Consider the following 9,945-nt stretch of genomic DNA (forward strand, 5'->3'; position numbering starts at 1 on the left):
TTTTGGGTTTGAGGCCCAATGGCTATGAGCACGCGTGGGAAGCCTCACCTTCAAGGCGCCGAAACGGCGCCTTGGAGTTTGCCTGTGGCCACACTAAGCCGAAAGCGCCCGCTCTCGTCAGATCGCGGAAGCTAAGCGGCTTCAGTCCTGGTTAGTAGCTGCATGGGAGACCGGCTGTGAACCCCAGGTGCTGCAGGCGTTTTTTTGGGTTTGAGGCCCAATGGCTATGCGCACGCGTGGGAAGCCTCACCTTCAAGGCGCCGAAACGGCGCCTTGGAGTTTGCCTGCGGCCACACTAAGCCGAAAGTGCCTGCTCTCGTCAGATCGCGGAAGCTAAGCGACTTCAGGCCTGGTTAGTAGCTGCATGGGAGACCGGCTGTGAACCCCAGGTGCTGCAGGCGTTTTTTTGGGTTTGAGGCCCAATGGCTATGAGCACGCGTGGGAAGCCTCACCTTCAAGGCGCCGAAACGGCGCCTTGGAGTTTGCCTGCGGCCACACTAAGCCGAAAGCGCCCGCTCTCGTCAGATCGCGGAAGCTAAGCGGCTTCAGGCCTGGTTAGTAGCTGCATGGGAGACCGGCTGTGAACCCCAGGTGCTGCAGGCGTTTTTTTGGGTTTGAGGCCCAATGGCTATGAGCACGCGTGGGAAGCCTCACCTTCAAGGCGCCGAAACGGCGCCTTGGAGTTTGCCTGCGGCCACACTAAGCCGAAAGCGCCCGCTCTCGTCAGATCGCGGAAGCTAAGTGGCTTCAGGCCTGGTTAGTAGCTGCATGGGAGACCGGCTGTGAACCCCAGGTGCTGCAGGCGTTTTTTTGGGTTTGAGGCCCAATGGCTATGAGCACGCGTGGGAAGCCTCACCTTCAAGGCGCCGGAACGGCGCCGTGGAGTTTGCCTGTGGCCACACTAAGCCGAAAGCGCCTGCTCTCCTCAGATCGCGGAAGCTAAGCGGCTTCAGGCCTGGTTAGTAGCTGCATGGGAGACCGGCTGTGAACCCCAGGTGCTGCAGGCGTTTTTTTGGGTTTGAGGCCCAATGGCTATGAGCACGCGTGGGAAGCCTCACCTTCAAGGCGCCGAAACGGCGCCTTGGAGTTTCCCTGCGGCCACACTAAGCCGAAAGCGCCCGCTCTCGTCAGATCGCGGAAGCTAAGCGGCTTCAGGCCTGGTTAGTAGCTGCATGGGAGACCGGCTGTGAACCCCAGGTGCTGCAGGCGTTTTTTTGGGTTTGAGGCCCAATGGCTATGAGCACGCGTGGGAAGCCTCACCTTCAAGGCGCCGAAACGGCGCCTTGGAGTTTGCCTGCGGCCACACTAAGCCGAAAGCGCCCGCTCTCGTCAGATCACGGAAGCTAAGCGGCTTCAGGCCTGGTTAGTAGCTGCATGGGAGACCGGCTGTGAACCCCAGGTGCTGCAGGCGTTTTTTTGGGTTTGAGGCCCAATGGCTATGAGCACGCTGGGGAAGCCTCACCTTCAAGGCGCCGAAACGGCGCCTTGGAGTTTGCCTGCGGCCACACTAAGCCGAAAGCGCCCGCTCTCGTCAGATCGCGGAAGCTAAGCGGCTTCAGGCCTGGTTAGTAGCTGCATGGGAGACCGGCTGTGAACCCCAGGTGCTGCAGGTGTTTTTTTGGGTTTGAGGCCCAATGGCTATGAGCACGCGTGGGAAGCCTCACCTTCAAGGCGCCGAAACGGCGCCTTGGAGTTTGCCTGCGGCCACACTAAGCCGAAAGCGCCCGCTCTTTTCAGATCGTGGAAGCTAAGCGGCTTCAGGCCTGGTTAGTAGCTGCATGGGAGACCGGCTGTGAACCCCAGGTGCTGCAGGCGTTTTTTTGGGTTTGAGGCCCAATGGCTATGAGCACGCGTGGGAAGCCTCACCTTCAAGGCGCCGAAACGGCGCCGTGGAGTTTGCCTGCGGCCACACTAAGCGAAAGCGCCCGCTCTCGTCAGATTGCGGAAGCTAAGCGGCTTCAGGCCTGGTTAGTAGCTGCATGGGAGACCGGCTGTGAACCCCAGGTGCTGCAGGCGTTTTTTTGGGTTTGAGGCCCAATGGCTATGAGCACGCGTGGGAAGCCTCACCTTCAAGGCGCCGAAACGGCGCCTTGGAGTTTGCCTGCGGCCACACTAAGCCGAAAGCGCCCGCTCTTGTCAGATCGCGGAAGCTAAGCGGCTTCAGGCCTGGTTAGTAGCTGCATGGGAGACCGGCTGTGAACCCCAGGTGCTGCAGGCGTTTTTTTGGGTTTGAGGCCCAATGGCTATGAGCACGCGTGGTAAGCCTCACCTTCTAGGCGCCGGAACGGCGCCTTGGAGTTTGCCTGCGGCCACACTAAGCCGAAAGCGCCCGCTCTCGTCAGATCGCGGAAGCTAAGCGGCTTCAGGCCTGGTTAGTAGCTGCATGGGAGACCGGCTGTGAACCCCAGGTGCTGCAGGCGTTTTTTTGGGTTTGAGGCCCAATGGCTATGAGCACGCGTGGGAAGCCTCACCTTCAAGGCGCCGAAACGGCGCCTCGGAGTTTGCCTGCGGCCACACTAAGCCGAAAGCGCCCGCTCTCGTCAGATCGCGGAAGCTAAGCGGCTTCAGGCCTGGTTAGTAGCTGCATGGGAGACCGGCTGTGAACCCCAGGTGCTGCAGGCGTTTTTTTGGGTTTGAGCCCCACTGGCTATGAGCACGCGTGGGAAGCCTCACCTTCAAGGCGCCGAAACGGCGCCTTGGAGTTTGCCTGCGGCCACACTAAGCCGAAAGCGCCCGCTCTTGTCAGATCGCGGAAGCTAAGTGGCTTCAGGCCTGGTTAGTAGCTGCATGAGAGACCGGCTGTGAACCCCAGGTGCTGCAGGCGTTTTTTGGGGTTTGAGGCCCAATGGCTATGAGCACGCGTGGGAAGCCTCACCTTCAAGGCGCCGGAACGGCGCCTTGGAGTTTTCCTGCGGCCACACTAAGCCGAAAGCGCCCGCTCTCGTCAGATCGCGGAAGCTAAGCGGCTTCAGGCCTGGTTAGTAGCTGCATGGGAGACCGGCTGTGAACCCCAGGTGCTGCAGGCGTTTTTTTGGGTTTGAGGCCCAATGGCTATGAGCACGCGTGGGAAGCCTCACCTTCAAGGCGCCGAAACGGCGCCTTGGAGTTTGCCTGCGGCCACACTAAGCCGAAAGCGCCCGCTCTCGTCAGATCGCGGAAGCTAAGCGGCTTCAGGCCTAGTTAGTAGCTGCATGGGAGACCGGCTGTGAACCCCAGGTGCTGCAGGCGTTTTTTTGGGTTTGAGGCCCAATGGCTATGAGCACGCGTGGGAAGCCTCACCTTCAAGGCGCCGAAACGGCGCCTTGGAGTTTGCCTGTGGCCACACTAAGCCGAAAGCGCCCGCTCTCGTCAGATCGCGGAAGCTAAGCGGCTTCAGGCCTGGTTAGTAGCTGCATGGGAGACCGGCTGTGAACCCCAGGTGCTGCAGGCGTTTTTTGGGTTTGAGGCCCAATGGCTATGAGCACGCGTGGGAAGCCTCACCTTCAAGGCGCCGAAACGGCGCCTTGGAGTTTGCCTGCGGCCACACTAAGCCGAAAGCGCCCGCTCTCGTCAGATCGCGGAAGCTAAGCGGCTTCAGGCCTGGTTAGTAGCTGCATGGGAGACCGGCTGTGAACCCCAGGTGCTGCAGGCGTTTTTTTGGGTTTGAGGCCCAATGGCTATGAGCACGCGTGGGAAGCCTCACCTTCAAGGCGCCGAAACGGCGCCTTGGAGTTTGCCTGCGGCCACACTAAGCCGAAAGCGCCCGCTCTCGTCAGATCGCGGAAGCTAAGCGGCTTCAGGCCTGGTTAGTAGCTGCATGGGAGACCGGCTGTGAACCCCAGGTGCTGCAGGCGTTTTTTTGGGTTTGAGGCCCAATGGCTATGAGCACGCGTGGGAAGCCTCACCTTCAAGGCGCCGGAACGGCGCCTTGGAGTTTTCCTGCGGCCACACTAAGCCAAAAGCGCCCGCTCTCGTCAGATCGCGGAAGCTAAGCGGCTTCAGTCCTGGTTAGTAGCTGCATGGGAGACCGGCTGTGAACCCCAGGTGCTGCAGGCGTTTTTTTGGGTTTGAGGCCCAATGGCTATGAGCACGCGTGGGAAGCCTCACCTTCAAGGTGCCGAAACGGCGCCTTGGAGTTTGCCTGCGGCCACACTAAGCCGAAAGCGCCCGCTCTCGTCAGATCGCAGAAGCTAACCGGCTTCAGGCCTGGTTAGTAGCTGCATGGGAGACCGGCTGTGAACCCCAGGTGCTGCAGGCGTCTTTTTGGGTTTGAGGCCCAATGGCTATGAGCACGCGTGGGAAGCCTCACCTTCAAGGCGCCGAAACGGCGCCTTGGAGTTTGCCTGCGGCCACACTAAGCCGAAAGCGCCCGCTCTCGTCAGATCGCGGAAGCTAAGCGGCTTCAGGCCTGGTTAGTAGCTGCATGGGAGACCGGCTGTGAACCCCAGGTGCTGCAGGCGTTTTTTTGGGTTTGAGGCCCAATGGCTATGAGCACGCGTGGGAAGCCTCACCTTCAAGGCGCCGAAACGGCGCCTTGGAGTTTTCCTGCGGCCACACTAAGCCGAAAGCGCCCGCTCTCGTCAGATCGCGGAAGCTAAGCGGCTTCAGGCCTGGTTAGTAGCTGCATGGGAGACCGGCTGTGAACCCCAGGTGCTGCAGGCGTTTTTTTGGGTTTGAGGCCCAATGGCTATGAGCACGCGTGGGAAGCCTCACCTTCAAGGCGCCGAAACGGCGCCTTGGAGTTTGCCTGCGGCCACACTAAGCCGAAAGCACCCGCTCTCGTCAGATCGCGGAAGCTAAGCGGCTTCAGGCCTGGTTAGTAGCTGCATGGGAGACCGGCTGTGAACCCCAGGTGCTGCAGGCGTTTTTTTGGGTTTGAGGCCCAATGGCTATGAGCACGCGTGGGAAGCCTCACCTTCAAGGCGTCGAAACGGCGCCTTGGAGTTTGCCTGCGGCCACACTAAGCCGAAAGCGCCCGCTCTCGTCAGATCGCGGAAGCTAAGCGGCTTCAGGCCTGGTTAGTAGCTGCATGGGAGACCGGCTGTGAACCCCAGGTGCTGCAGGCGTTTTTTTGGGTTTGAGGCCCAATGGCTATGAGCACGCGTGGGAAGCCTCACCTTCAAGGCGCCGAAACGGCGCCTTGGAGTTTGCCTGCGGCCACACTAAGCCGAAAGCGCCCGCTCTCGTCAGATCGCGGAAGCTAAGCGGCTTCAGGCCTGGTTAGTAGCTGCATGGGAGACCGGCTGTGAACCCCAGGTGCTGCAGGCGTTTTTTTGGGTTTGAGGCCCAATGGCTATGAGCACGCGTGGGAAGCCTCACCTTCAAGGCGCCGAAACGGCGCTTTGGAGTTTGCCTGCGGCCACACTAAGCCGAAAGCGCCCGCTCTCGTCAGATCGCGGAAGCTAAGCGGCTTCAGGCCTGGTTAGTAGCTGCATGGGAGACCGGCTGTGAACCCCAGGTGCTGCAGGCGTTTTTTTGGGTTTGAGGCCCAATGGCTATGAGCACGCGTGGGAAGCCTCACCTTCAAGGCGCCGAAACGGCGCCTTGGAGTTTGCCTGCGGCCACACTAAGCCGAAAGCGCCCGCTCTCGTCAGATCGCGGAAGCTAAGCGGCTTCAGGCCTGGTTAGTAGCTGCATGGGAGACCGGCTGTGAACCCCAGGTGCTGCAGGTGTTTTTTTGGGGTTTGAGGCCCAATGGCTATGAGCACGCGTGGGAAGCCTCACCTTCAAGGCGCCGAAACGGCGCCTTGGAGTTTGCCTGCGGCCACACTAAGCCGAAAGCGCCCGCTCTCGTCAGATCGCGAAAGCTAAGCGGCTTCAGGCCTGGTTAGTAGCTGCATGGGAGACTGGCTGTGAACCCCAGGTGCTGCAGGCGTTTTTTTGGGTTTGAGGCCCAATGGCTATGAGCACGCGTGGGAAGCCTCACCTTCAAGGCGCCGAAACGGCGCCTTGGAGTTTGCCTGCGGCCACACTAAGCCGAAAGCGCCGGCTCTCGTCAGATCGCGGAAGCTAAGCGGCTTCAGGCCTGGTTAGTAGCTGCATGGGAGACCGGCTGTGAACCCCAGGTGCTGCAGGTGTTTTTTTGGGTTTGAGGCCCAATGGCTATGAGCACGCGTGGGAAGCCTCACCTTCAAGGCGCCGAAACGGCGCCTTGGAGTTTGCCTGCGGCCACACTAAGCCGAAAGCGCCCGCTCTCGTCAGATCGCAGAAGCTAAGCGGCTTCAGGCCTGGTTAGTAGCTGCATGGGAGACCGGCTGTTAACCCCAGGTGCTGCAGGCGTTTTTTTGGGTTTGAGGCCCAATGGCTATGAGCACGCGTGGGAAGCCTCACCTTCAAGGCGCCAAAACGGCGCCTTGGAGTTTGCCTGCGGCCACACTAAGCCGAAAGCGCCCGCTCTCGTCAGATCGCGGAAGCTAAGCGGCTTCAGGCCTGGTTAGTAGCTGCATGGGAGACCGGCTGTGAACCCCAGGTGCTGCAGGTGTTTTTTTGGGTTTGAGGCCCAATGGCTATGAGCACGCGTGGGAAGCCTCACCTTCAAGGCGCCGAAACGGCGCCTTGGAGTTTGCCTGCGGCCACACTAAGCCGAAAGCGCCCGCTCTCGTCAGATCGCGGAAGCTAAGCGGCTTCAGGCCTGGTTAGTAGTTGCATGGGAGACCGGCTGTGAACCCCAGGTGCTGCAGGCGTTTTTTTGGGTTTGAGGCCCAATGGCTGTGAGCACGCGTGGGAAGCCTCACCTTCAAGGCGCCGAAACGGCGCCTTGGAGTTTGCCTGCGGCCACACTAAGCCGAAAGCGCCCGCTCTCGTCAGATCGCGGAAGCTAAGCGGCTTCAGGCCTGGTTAGTAGCTGCATGGGAGACCGGCTGTGAACCCCAGGTGCTGCAGGCGTTTTTTGGGGTTTGAGGCCCAATGGCTATGAGCACGCGTGGGAAGCCTCACCTTCAAGGCGCCGAAACGGCGCCTTGGAGTTTGGCTGCGGCCACACTAAGCCAAAAGCGCCCGCTCTCGTCAGATCGCGGAAGCTAAGCGGCTTCAGGCCTGGTTAGTAGCTGCATGGGAGACCGGCTGTGAACCCCAGGTGCTGCAGGCGTTTTTTTGGGTTTGAGGCCCAATGGCTGTGAGCACGCGTGGGAAGCCTCACCTTCAAGGCGCCGAAACGGCGCCTTGGAGTTTGCCTGCGGCCACACTAAGCCGAAAGCGCCCGCTCTCGTCAGATCGCGGAAGCTAAGCGGCTTCAGGCCTGGTTAGTAGCTGCATGGGAGACCGGCTGTGAACCCCAGGTGCTGCAGGCGTTTTTTTGGGTTTGAGGCCCAATGGCTATGAGCACGCGTGGGAAGCCTCACCTTCAAGGCGCCGAAACGGCGCCTTGGAGTTTGCCTGCGGCCACACTAAGCCGAAAGCGCCCGCTCTCGTCAGATCGCGGAAGCTAAGCGGCTTCAGGCCTGGTTAGTAGCTGCATGGGAGACCGGCTGTGAACCCCAGGTGCTGCAGGCGTTTTTTTGGGTTTGAGGCCCAATGGCTATGAGCACGCGTGGGAAGCCTCACCTTCAAGGCGCCGAAACGGCGCCTTGGAGTTTGCCTGCGGCCACACTAAGCCAAAAGCGCCCGCTCTCGTCAGATCGCGGAAGCTAAGCGGCTTCAGGCCTGGTTAGTAGCTGCATGGGAGACCGGCTGTGAACCCCAGGTGCTGCAGGCGTTTTTTTGGGTTTGAGGCCCAATGGCTGTGAGCACGCGTGGGAAGCCTCACCTTCAAGGCGCCGAAACGGCGCCTTGGAGTTTGCCTGCGGCCACACTAAGCCGAAAGCGCCCGCTCTCGTCAGATCGCGGAAGCTAAGCGGCTTCAGGCCTGGTTAGTAGCTGCATGGGAGACCGGCTGTGAACCCCAGGTGCTGCAGGCGTTTTTTTGGGTTTGAGGCCCAATGGCTATGAGCACGCGTGGGAAGCCTCACCTTCAAGGCGCCGAAACGGCGCCTTGGAGTTTGCCTGCGGCCACACTAAGCCGAAAGCGCCCGCTCTCGTCAGATCGCGGAAGCTAAGCGGCTTCAGGCCTGGTTAGTAGCTGCATGGGAGACCGGCTGTGAACCCCAGGTGCTGCAGGCATTTTTTTGGGTTTGAGGCCCAATGGCTATGAGCACGCGTGGGAAGCCTCACCTTCAAGGCGCCGGAACGGCGCCTTGGAGTTTGCCTGCGGCCACACTAAGCCGAAAGCGCCCGCTCTCGTCAGATCGCGGAAGCTAAGCGGCTTCAGGCCTGGTTAGTAGCTGCATGGGAGACCGGCTGTGAACCCCAGGTGCTGCAGGCGTTTTTTTGGGTTTGAGGCCCAATGGCTATGAGCACGCGTGGGAAGCCTCACCTTCAAGGCGCCGAAACGGCGCCTTGGAGTTTGCCTGCGGCCACACTAAGCCGAAAGCGCCCGCTCTCGTCAGATCGCGGAAGCTAAGCGGCTTCAGGCCTGGTTAGTAGCTGCATGGGAGACCGGCTGTGAACCCCAGGTGCTGCAGGCGTTTTTTTTGGGTTTGAGGCCCAATGGCTATGAGCACGCGTGGGAAGCCTCACCTTCAAGGCGCCGAAACGGCGCTTTGGAGTTTGCCTGCGGCCACACTAAGCCGAAAGCGCCCGCTCTCGTCAGATCGCGGAAGCTAAGCGGCTTCAGGCCTGGTTAGTAGCTGCATGGGAGACCGGCTGTGAACCCCAGGTGCTGCAGGCGTTTTTTTTGGGTTTGAGGCCCAATGGCTATGAGCACGCGTGGGAAGCCTCACCTTCAAGGCGCCGAAACGGCGCCTTGGAGTTTGCCTGCGGCCACACTAAGCCGAAAGCGCCCGCTCTCGTCAGATCGCGGAAGCTAAGCGGCTTCAGGCCTGGTTAGTAGCTGCATGGGAGACCGGCTGTGAACCCCAGGTGCTGCAGGCGTTTTTTTGGGGTTTGAGGCCCAATGGCTATGAGCACGCGTGGGAAGCCTCACCTTCAAGGCGCCGAAACGGCGCCTTGGAGTTTGCCTGCGGCCACACTAAGCCGAAAGCGCCCGCTCTCGTCAGATCGCGAAAGCTAAGCGGCTTCAGGCCTGGTTAGTAGCTGCATGGGAGACTGGCTGTGAACCCCAGGTGCTGCAGGCGTTTTTTTGGGTTTGAGGCCCAATGGCTATGAGCACGCGTGGGAAGCCTCACCTTCAAGGCGCCGAAACGGCGCCTTGGAGTTTGCCTGCGGCCACACTAAGCCGAAAGCGCCGGCTCTCGTCAGATCGCGGAAGCTAAGCGGCTTCAGGCCTGGTTAGTAGCTGCATGGGAGACCGGCTGTGAACCCCAGGTGCTGCAGGTGTTTTTTTGGGTTTGAGGCCCAATGGCTATGAGCACGCGTGGGAAGCCTCACCTTCAAGGCGCCGAAACGGCGCCTTGGAGTTTGCCTGCGGCCACACTAAGCCGAAAGCGCCCGCTCTCGTCAGATCGCAGAAGCTAAGCGGCTTCAGGCCTGGTTAGTAGCTGCATGGGAGACCGGCTGTTAACCCCAGGTGCTGCAGGCGTTTTTTTTGGGTTTGAGGCCCAATGGCTATGAGCACGCGTGGGAAGCCTCACCTTCAAGGCGCCAAAACGGCGCCTTGGAGTTTGCCTGCGGCCACACTAAGCCGAAAGCGCCCGCTCTCGTCAGATCGCGGAAGCTAAGCGGCTTCAGGCCTGGTTAGTAGCTGCATGGGAGACCGGCTGTGAACCCCAGGTGCTGCAGGTGTTTTTTTGGGTTTGAGGCCCAATGGCTATGAGCACGCGTGGGAAGCCTCACCTTCAAGGCGCCGAAACGGCGCCTTGGAGTTTGCCTGCGGCCACACTAAGCCGAAAGCGCCCGCTCTCGTCAGATCGCGGAAGCTAAGCGGCTTCAGGCCTGGTTAGTAGCTGCATGGGAGACCGGCTGTGAACCCCAGGTGCTGCAGGCGTTTTTTTGGGTTTGAGGCCCAATGGCTGTGAGCACGCGTGGGAAGCC

General features: G+C 60.5%; 21 non-coding genes and 28 pseudogenes across 21 annotated transcripts; all 49 read left to right on the plus strand.

Moving 5' to 3' along the window:
- The first annotated feature begins 80 nt into the window (after nt 1-80).
- On the plus strand, nt 81-199 carry LOC137548119 (5S ribosomal RNA; annotated as a pseudogene).
- An 83-nt stretch (nt 200-282) lies between these two features.
- Nucleotides 283-401, plus strand: LOC137549923 (5S ribosomal RNA; annotated as a pseudogene).
- Nucleotides 402-484: 83 nt separating this feature from the next.
- LOC137555679 (5S ribosomal RNA) lies at nt 485-603 on the plus strand. The gene has a single exon (XR_011028353.1). It is a non-coding gene; the product is annotated as a 5S ribosomal RNA (ribosomal RNA).
- An 83-nt stretch (nt 604-686) lies between these two features.
- Nucleotides 687-805, plus strand: LOC137558072 (5S ribosomal RNA; annotated as a pseudogene).
- Nucleotides 806-888: 83 nt separating this feature from the next.
- On the plus strand, nt 889-1,007 carry LOC137548782 (5S ribosomal RNA; annotated as a pseudogene).
- An 83-nt stretch (nt 1,008-1,090) lies between these two features.
- LOC137559157 (5S ribosomal RNA) lies at nt 1,091-1,209 on the plus strand (annotated as a pseudogene).
- Nucleotides 1,210-1,292: 83 nt separating this feature from the next.
- Nucleotides 1,293-1,411, plus strand: LOC137559099 (5S ribosomal RNA; annotated as a pseudogene).
- An 83-nt stretch (nt 1,412-1,494) lies between these two features.
- Nucleotides 1,495-1,613, plus strand: LOC137557394 (5S ribosomal RNA; annotated as a pseudogene).
- An 83-nt stretch (nt 1,614-1,696) lies between these two features.
- Nucleotides 1,697-1,815, plus strand: LOC137550862 (5S ribosomal RNA; annotated as a pseudogene).
- Nucleotides 1,816-1,898: 83 nt separating this feature from the next.
- Nucleotides 1,899-2,016, plus strand: LOC137553030 (5S ribosomal RNA; annotated as a pseudogene).
- Nucleotides 2,017-2,099: 83 nt separating this feature from the next.
- LOC137559261 (5S ribosomal RNA) lies at nt 2,100-2,218 on the plus strand (annotated as a pseudogene).
- An 83-nt stretch (nt 2,219-2,301) lies between these two features.
- On the plus strand, nt 2,302-2,420 carry LOC137555680 (5S ribosomal RNA). Its single transcript, XR_011028354.1, has one exon. It is a non-coding gene; the product is annotated as a 5S ribosomal RNA (ribosomal RNA).
- An 83-nt stretch (nt 2,421-2,503) lies between these two features.
- On the plus strand, nt 2,504-2,622 carry LOC137555681 (5S ribosomal RNA). Its single transcript, XR_011028355.1, has one exon. It is a non-coding gene; the product is annotated as a 5S ribosomal RNA (ribosomal RNA).
- Nucleotides 2,623-2,705: 83 nt separating this feature from the next.
- On the plus strand, nt 2,706-2,824 carry LOC137552182 (5S ribosomal RNA; annotated as a pseudogene).
- Nucleotides 2,825-2,907: 83 nt separating this feature from the next.
- Nucleotides 2,908-3,026, plus strand: LOC137557883 (5S ribosomal RNA; annotated as a pseudogene).
- An 83-nt stretch (nt 3,027-3,109) lies between these two features.
- LOC137559188 (5S ribosomal RNA) lies at nt 3,110-3,228 on the plus strand (annotated as a pseudogene).
- An 83-nt stretch (nt 3,229-3,311) lies between these two features.
- Nucleotides 3,312-3,430, plus strand: LOC137556975 (5S ribosomal RNA; annotated as a pseudogene).
- Nucleotides 3,431-3,512: 82 nt separating this feature from the next.
- Nucleotides 3,513-3,631, plus strand: LOC137555683 (5S ribosomal RNA). Its single transcript, XR_011028357.1, has one exon. It is a non-coding gene; the product is annotated as a 5S ribosomal RNA (ribosomal RNA).
- An 83-nt stretch (nt 3,632-3,714) lies between these two features.
- LOC137555684 (5S ribosomal RNA) lies at nt 3,715-3,833 on the plus strand. Its single transcript, XR_011028358.1, has one exon. It is a non-coding gene; the product is annotated as a 5S ribosomal RNA (ribosomal RNA).
- An 83-nt stretch (nt 3,834-3,916) lies between these two features.
- LOC137551374 (5S ribosomal RNA) lies at nt 3,917-4,035 on the plus strand (annotated as a pseudogene).
- Nucleotides 4,036-4,118: 83 nt separating this feature from the next.
- LOC137549645 (5S ribosomal RNA) lies at nt 4,119-4,237 on the plus strand (annotated as a pseudogene).
- An 83-nt stretch (nt 4,238-4,320) lies between these two features.
- Nucleotides 4,321-4,439, plus strand: LOC137555685 (5S ribosomal RNA). Its single transcript, XR_011028359.1, has one exon. It is a non-coding gene; the product is annotated as a 5S ribosomal RNA (ribosomal RNA).
- Nucleotides 4,440-4,522: 83 nt separating this feature from the next.
- LOC137557884 (5S ribosomal RNA) lies at nt 4,523-4,641 on the plus strand (annotated as a pseudogene).
- Nucleotides 4,642-4,724: 83 nt separating this feature from the next.
- On the plus strand, nt 4,725-4,843 carry LOC137547565 (5S ribosomal RNA). Its single transcript, XR_011026608.1, has one exon. It is a non-coding gene; the product is annotated as a 5S ribosomal RNA (ribosomal RNA).
- Nucleotides 4,844-4,926: 83 nt separating this feature from the next.
- LOC137555686 (5S ribosomal RNA) lies at nt 4,927-5,045 on the plus strand. Its single transcript, XR_011028360.1, has one exon. It is a non-coding gene; the product is annotated as a 5S ribosomal RNA (ribosomal RNA).
- An 83-nt stretch (nt 5,046-5,128) lies between these two features.
- Nucleotides 5,129-5,247, plus strand: LOC137555687 (5S ribosomal RNA). Its single transcript, XR_011028361.1, has one exon. It is a non-coding gene; the product is annotated as a 5S ribosomal RNA (ribosomal RNA).
- Nucleotides 5,248-5,330: 83 nt separating this feature from the next.
- On the plus strand, nt 5,331-5,449 carry LOC137555688 (5S ribosomal RNA). Its single transcript, XR_011028362.1, has one exon. It is a non-coding gene; the product is annotated as a 5S ribosomal RNA (ribosomal RNA).
- Nucleotides 5,450-5,532: 83 nt separating this feature from the next.
- Nucleotides 5,533-5,651, plus strand: LOC137557395 (5S ribosomal RNA; annotated as a pseudogene).
- Nucleotides 5,652-5,735: 84 nt separating this feature from the next.
- Nucleotides 5,736-5,854, plus strand: LOC137548645 (5S ribosomal RNA; annotated as a pseudogene).
- Nucleotides 5,855-5,937: 83 nt separating this feature from the next.
- Nucleotides 5,938-6,056, plus strand: LOC137549230 (5S ribosomal RNA; annotated as a pseudogene).
- Nucleotides 6,057-6,139: 83 nt separating this feature from the next.
- LOC137547910 (5S ribosomal RNA) lies at nt 6,140-6,258 on the plus strand (annotated as a pseudogene).
- An 83-nt stretch (nt 6,259-6,341) lies between these two features.
- On the plus strand, nt 6,342-6,460 carry LOC137557396 (5S ribosomal RNA; annotated as a pseudogene).
- Nucleotides 6,461-6,543: 83 nt separating this feature from the next.
- Nucleotides 6,544-6,662, plus strand: LOC137557859 (5S ribosomal RNA). Its single transcript, XR_011029633.1, has one exon. It is a non-coding gene; the product is annotated as a 5S ribosomal RNA (ribosomal RNA).
- Nucleotides 6,663-6,745: 83 nt separating this feature from the next.
- On the plus strand, nt 6,746-6,864 carry LOC137555689 (5S ribosomal RNA). The gene has a single exon (XR_011028363.1). It is a non-coding gene; the product is annotated as a 5S ribosomal RNA (ribosomal RNA).
- An 83-nt stretch (nt 6,865-6,947) lies between these two features.
- On the plus strand, nt 6,948-7,066 carry LOC137549380 (5S ribosomal RNA; annotated as a pseudogene).
- An 83-nt stretch (nt 7,067-7,149) lies between these two features.
- On the plus strand, nt 7,150-7,268 carry LOC137555690 (5S ribosomal RNA). The gene has a single exon (XR_011028364.1). It is a non-coding gene; the product is annotated as a 5S ribosomal RNA (ribosomal RNA).
- An 83-nt stretch (nt 7,269-7,351) lies between these two features.
- On the plus strand, nt 7,352-7,470 carry LOC137555691 (5S ribosomal RNA). Its single transcript, XR_011028365.1, has one exon. It is a non-coding gene; the product is annotated as a 5S ribosomal RNA (ribosomal RNA).
- An 83-nt stretch (nt 7,471-7,553) lies between these two features.
- On the plus strand, nt 7,554-7,672 carry LOC137558953 (5S ribosomal RNA; annotated as a pseudogene).
- An 83-nt stretch (nt 7,673-7,755) lies between these two features.
- LOC137555692 (5S ribosomal RNA) lies at nt 7,756-7,874 on the plus strand. Its single transcript, XR_011028366.1, has one exon. It is a non-coding gene; the product is annotated as a 5S ribosomal RNA (ribosomal RNA).
- Nucleotides 7,875-7,957: 83 nt separating this feature from the next.
- LOC137548773 (5S ribosomal RNA) lies at nt 7,958-8,076 on the plus strand. The gene has a single exon (XR_011026743.1). It is a non-coding gene; the product is annotated as a 5S ribosomal RNA (ribosomal RNA).
- An 83-nt stretch (nt 8,077-8,159) lies between these two features.
- LOC137555694 (5S ribosomal RNA) lies at nt 8,160-8,278 on the plus strand. Its single transcript, XR_011028368.1, has one exon. It is a non-coding gene; the product is annotated as a 5S ribosomal RNA (ribosomal RNA).
- An 83-nt stretch (nt 8,279-8,361) lies between these two features.
- LOC137555695 (5S ribosomal RNA) lies at nt 8,362-8,480 on the plus strand. The gene has a single exon (XR_011028369.1). It is a non-coding gene; the product is annotated as a 5S ribosomal RNA (ribosomal RNA).
- An 84-nt stretch (nt 8,481-8,564) lies between these two features.
- On the plus strand, nt 8,565-8,683 carry LOC137555696 (5S ribosomal RNA). Its single transcript, XR_011028370.1, has one exon. It is a non-coding gene; the product is annotated as a 5S ribosomal RNA (ribosomal RNA).
- An 84-nt stretch (nt 8,684-8,767) lies between these two features.
- LOC137555697 (5S ribosomal RNA) lies at nt 8,768-8,886 on the plus strand. The gene has a single exon (XR_011028371.1). It is a non-coding gene; the product is annotated as a 5S ribosomal RNA (ribosomal RNA).
- Nucleotides 8,887-8,970: 84 nt separating this feature from the next.
- Nucleotides 8,971-9,089, plus strand: LOC137548647 (5S ribosomal RNA; annotated as a pseudogene).
- An 83-nt stretch (nt 9,090-9,172) lies between these two features.
- Nucleotides 9,173-9,291, plus strand: LOC137549231 (5S ribosomal RNA; annotated as a pseudogene).
- An 83-nt stretch (nt 9,292-9,374) lies between these two features.
- Nucleotides 9,375-9,493, plus strand: LOC137547911 (5S ribosomal RNA; annotated as a pseudogene).
- An 84-nt stretch (nt 9,494-9,577) lies between these two features.
- LOC137557397 (5S ribosomal RNA) lies at nt 9,578-9,696 on the plus strand (annotated as a pseudogene).
- An 83-nt stretch (nt 9,697-9,779) lies between these two features.
- Nucleotides 9,780-9,898, plus strand: LOC137555698 (5S ribosomal RNA). The gene has a single exon (XR_011028372.1). It is a non-coding gene; the product is annotated as a 5S ribosomal RNA (ribosomal RNA).
- The last annotated feature ends 47 nt before the right edge of the window (nt 9,899-9,945 follow it).

The sequence above is a fragment of the Hyperolius riggenbachi genome, chromosome 2 (genome assembly GCF_040937935.1).
Source record: "Hyperolius riggenbachi isolate aHypRig1 chromosome 2, aHypRig1.pri, whole genome shotgun sequence".
Taxonomy (NCBI): domain Eukaryota; kingdom Metazoa; phylum Chordata; class Amphibia; order Anura; family Hyperoliidae; genus Hyperolius; species Hyperolius riggenbachi.